Source organism: Urocitellus parryii, chromosome 1 (genome assembly GCF_045843805.1).
Source record: "Urocitellus parryii isolate mUroPar1 chromosome 1, mUroPar1.hap1, whole genome shotgun sequence".
Taxonomy (NCBI): domain Eukaryota; kingdom Metazoa; phylum Chordata; class Mammalia; order Rodentia; family Sciuridae; genus Urocitellus; species Urocitellus parryii.
The window spans coordinates 194,459,554-194,464,953 of NC_135531.1; positions in this window are offsets into that span (position 1 = coordinate 194,459,554).

Sequence of the window (5,400 nt, forward strand, 5' to 3'; positions counted from 1 at the left end):
CCTTATTGTGTCATCAGTGGAAATGCAAATTTCTGATATCTACCCATAACAAAAAACAGAAAATGGGAAAAATGTGCAAAATAAGGTCTTCAGTAACCAATCTCAGAGGATGAATCCAAAATTTGAGTTAGGGAGCTAATTTTAAATGCTGAGTGAGTGTAAAGTGTCCAAGTTCCAAAACAGAACACACTTTTGGTCAATTGTTTGTGCAAAGGAAGGCAGTACATTTCACAGAATGTTTCAAACTGGCCTCCAGCTTTGGACCACAGCAGCCTTTCATGTAAGGGAAAAGGGCCTTTAGGTTCAAACACACCAAAGGCCATAGGCTAGACACATAGGCTAGTCCAAATTAACTGGAAAGATCAATGCCATGAATTTGCAGACTTGGTCCACTGGAGTTTTGAGCCAGTTTGGACCAATGTAGACAGTATGTCTGCAGTTACAGATACAATATCAGAACAAGTCTGGATGTACTAAGCCATCGCAGACCTGCTAACTGCTGCTCCTGGGGCAAATGCGTAACAGAGCCTGACCACAGACCTCTAACCACAGCTGCCTTTGCTCAGCCTAATGCCTTCACTTCAGCACTGCTCTTCTCACAAGTACTGCCTTTTCTTAAGAGAAAATGTAGCTAATAGTGAAATCCAGTTTTTTGTTTTCTTGCCAAGACCTCCCTATGTACTTTGCTCCAAGAGTTGGACTCTTTTCCATTTCTTTCAGATAGAATAGACCAGTCTACCACACTGAACTGTAAACTAAAAGTCCAGTGTTGAGACCACCATTATTTCAATTCTTCTGATACCATGAACTGTGAGGTGACTTGCATAAGTTCTGCCTCCTGAGCTTTTTTGGATAATGTGTAATTGTCTAGTGGTCATAGTCTCAGCACATCTAGGTCTAATCCCTGGTTTCAGCTTCGTGGATAACCTAGGATGTATTTCAGTGGAGTATTGGTGACTTGATGAATTCCACCTCAAACTTCCACATTGCTGATTTTGCCTGGTGAATGTCTGGGTTTCCCATTGCTACTATTAAAGACAGCTCCAGGGTTTTGTCCTCACAAAGAAAGGGGAGAAGCCCTTGGGCAGGTCTAAGACTATAAGAAAAGCATCATCCAAAGAAAAGTGTCCGACGTTTTAATTGCACCAGGACTCAAACTGTCACTCCATTTAATCTGTACTCCTCCATTGACCCTGAACCTCTGTACCAGATTCCAGATTCTCTCCCCAAACTTTGTGGACTTATTGTGTGTTTTCTTCTTTCGTTTAGACATCTGGGTCCTATTTGAAATCTCAGGCTCTTGTACTTTGTTGCTAGTTGCCACTTGTCTATCTGACCCAAATTATTGACTCCGAGAGTCTGAAACAGCCTTTCTAAATGTCAATGGAGGTTGAAAAAAATTAGAACTGCTCAGAAAACTCTTTCCATATAAACTAGTATGGTGGGAATAATCGCATGAGTGATTTCTGTGTGCACTCAAGGTTAAGAGTGAATGCAGCACATTCTTAGAATTCAGCAGAAACTGTATTTCAGGGAAGGGGGAATGTGTGATGGAGAGTAGATTCATAAGATGGAGGAAATGAGTGGGTGGGAAAATGATACACAGTGGGGCAGAGGGTATCTAACAAAAGGGAGAGGAGATTAAATAGAAGAGAGAAGAGAGAAACTATGCCCCAAGGACAATAAAAAAAGATGTTCAGGAGGCAGGCAGATGAATAAAGTCCAACCTAGACCTGTAGATATAAAACACTGATACAAGCACTATCAGGACACGGGAGCTCACATATTGTCAATCTGTGTAACCAGATACCAGCAAGCCTTAGGCTTGTAAGCAATGCCAGAGGCTACAGAACAAGTTTGCATGGCATCTCTGAACATTTAGAATTATTTCATAGAGTCTGGGTATGTAATTCAGCAGCAGAGGTAGAATGCTTGCCTAGCATGTGGGAGGCCCTGAATTTTGTCCCCCACACCACTCAGAAAAAAATATATTGTTTCATGCTTCTAATAATCAAATTGCAATAGCAATCAGATCTCATATTGATTTTCATTTTCTTGGCAGTCCTGTGAAGTTGGTGGGAAAGTTACTATTTTTACCTCCTTTTTATTGATAAGGTTAATTGACACTCAGAATGAGGAAGTGATATTCCCAAGGTCATATAGTGCTGAATTCAAGGCAGGACCAAGATTGAAGCTTAGATTTTCTCTTTCTAAACCACAACTCCTTTAATTCACTATGCTGTATAAAAGGATGGAGAATCATCTCCAAGTACCAACTCAATTTACACTGTAACGTTGCAATTTGTAAGTCCTGGGTGGGTTGCTGTCTTCCAGTGGGTGAGGAATGATAACCAGGACTAATCTGTTTCCTCGTGAGTTGGCTCTTATGTGGAATGCTACTGCTCCTTTTGATGCATTTGGAAATGTATAGGTAGATTATTTTTTGTTGTCGTGATGATAAGGAGTCACTACTGGCATTTAGTAGGTAAGGGCCAAGGGGGTGCGTCTTTACTTTCTTTTGTCAGATATCATATTGAATGCCCTAATAGATATCACAAAAATAAAAGAATTCTGTTTATACTGGCCAGAGTCAAGAACAAAACTCCATTTTACATATAAACACAGACTATTTTTGAATGGCTTTAATGGTTACTGAAATTTCAGGGATATGTCTTTTAAATAAATCCAGAAAAAAACTTAATTTTTTTTGGCAATTTTAAGAGCTATTTGTCATTTTAGAAAATCATAATGCTATGATTTTTCCTTGACTTTTTTTTTGCTGAATTTATAATCTCACTCTGGAGTTGGGGGGTTATAAGGTTCTCTGCAAAGCTACCAGAAATTGACTCTTGCTCTTCCTTAACTTGCAATTTTGAATACCTAAAAAACAAAGGTTACCATTAAAATGTAGTGAACTTTATTTTAGAAAACATAACTAATTTCATAACAATTATACTCCACTAATAAAGAACCTAAATTTAGGCTGAAATAATGGGTGGATCAGCTCTCTTTATTGGATTATTCAGAAACCCAGGTGACAAGCTTGAATTTGAAATGAAAATACTTTAATTGGATACCATTCCACAAAGTCAGCTTGTTTTTCTGTATTTTTTCTAGGAGAAAAAATGGGAATTTGGGTCTGGCTAAGACATTCTGTCACAGATTCATTTCAGGCTCATGTCATAGCTTGTGTATTATTTAGAAGTAATTTAAGATTCCTATATATGGTAACACATATTGAAACTTTCATTTCACCTACTGCACTTTCTCCCTGAGCTTCCCAATTCCGGTCTTTGTTTTGGAATGAAACTATTAAGCTGCAATATGAAGTTAAACACACTCGACAGGGAAGGGTGTGTGAGTCAGCAGTCTGTAGCTGCCAAGAAAGGAGTGAGAGGGCTTTCAAATTCATGTTATTGATGTGAATTATTTTGAAGAATGTATGGTTGGCGGTTTCCGTGAACTTTGGCAGGGATCAGCAATTTACTGATGATGAAAATAAACTAACAAACAACATCACTTTCTCTAAACAGTCAGCAAAGCTGATCATTTGGCTATCAAAAGTAAAGGAGATAAAGCTATAGGTGATCGTTTCAGAGTGAAAGGGTACCAGAGAAAGGCACCCTGAACTCAGTTCATTGTCTCCAAAGGGCAGATTTCAGGTTCACAGTGACTGATGAATATGCCAAATATCACATCTGGACTGCAATTTCTTAATCTTTTTTCCCCCCAACTTCTTCTTTGTTTGTTTGTTTGTTTTGTAAGTTATTAGAGTTCTTTTGTGACAATTGCCTTGAAATCATTTCTAACTATAATATTATCATAGTAATTATGGAAAGATCCTAAGCATTGGAAAAATCTGACCCAGGTCAATTGCATCAAGATTTTCTGCTGAGATTAAAAAAAAAATACCAACCACCACTACCACCACCACCACCACCAACACTCACCACACAAACACACAAAATCACATACATCACAATTCCCAGGCACAACTCCCAGCACAGGGGATTTGGTAGCTATGGTACTGGGTTGGGAATTTGTATATTAAAAATAATCACTGATGATGTCTAAGGTGCCAACAGGTGAGGTACCTACTGCTTTTGACCACTAGTCTATAGATTGAACAAATCAAAACAAAGTAGAATTTCTGTGGATTCACTTGAATAATTTGTAGTAAATTCTAGATTTCCTCAGCTATTTTACATATTTTATCTGAAGATAAAACATTTAATATTGAAAATGTCAAAAACAAAAGTAGCCCACTCACTGTGGACAAAGACAGAAAGAAACAGTGCTCAGAGCCCATGCCTTGTGGCTCAGGGTAGAATAATGATGTATGAATTGCAGTGAGCACCTTCTCCAGGCATAGGAATAGCCTCAAAGAGACAGTGTTAATGGCTATCCCTAATCCATGGCTTAACTTTTAGGGAGCACAGTGTTTCACTCATAGGAAAAGCTAATAAAGAATTTAATTTCAGAGCACATAAGGAGATGAATGTAACATCTATACCCAGATAGTTTCCAGACTCAGAAGAGATATAGAGTCCCCTGTGCTTCTGCCTATCAGACCAGGCAGAACCATGTTTTAAATGGTTCCTCCCTTCTGCTCAAAGAGTGGAAGTTAAAGCTTAGAGAGTGTGAGCTAATATACTATATTAGTTCAAGAGAGTTAAGCTTAATAACTGAATACTTCTTCTAACTGAGTCCTGTTGCCTACTACAGAATTTTTTGTTGATTGTATAGATTGAGCTGACACATATTCTCAGACTCTGGTCTCAGCTTTTCCAAAGTGATAAAAACTTTCTGTAGCAGTAAATTCTAAAATCTGGAGTGAAACCAATTCTACCTATTTTATTCCAGCACCAAAATATTGAGGCTCACAAACAACAATGACATATTCTCTATAACCAGAGATTCATAAAATATTGAGGTCTTAGATATAATCTGGCCTGCTCTTAACTTGGAGTCATCCCTGACCCTTCTCTTTGTTTTTCTTTTTTAGGAGCATGACTTTTAAAAATTTAAATAAAACTTATTTTAACGACACATAATAACATAAAGATTTCAGATATTGATGGGGAACCATGTGATAACTTTTGACCTCTTTTTTTTCTATTATACACCCCAAATCCATCAAGCAATCCATCAGCAATTCTCTAGCCTCTACCTTAAAAATCCATTCAGAACATTTCTCCCCAGCTCCACAAGAGTGACCTTAGTCAGAGATATCAGAGAGTCTAGCTTGGGTTCTGCAATCCCTTCCTAACTGGTGTCCAGAATTCTGTTTCTATCTCTGTCTACTACAGAGGTACATCTTAGCGAGGGGTGGTTTTAAAATAGAAAACTTATGAACTCCCAATTTTTACCCCAAATGCAGATTGCAGAATCACATTGGTT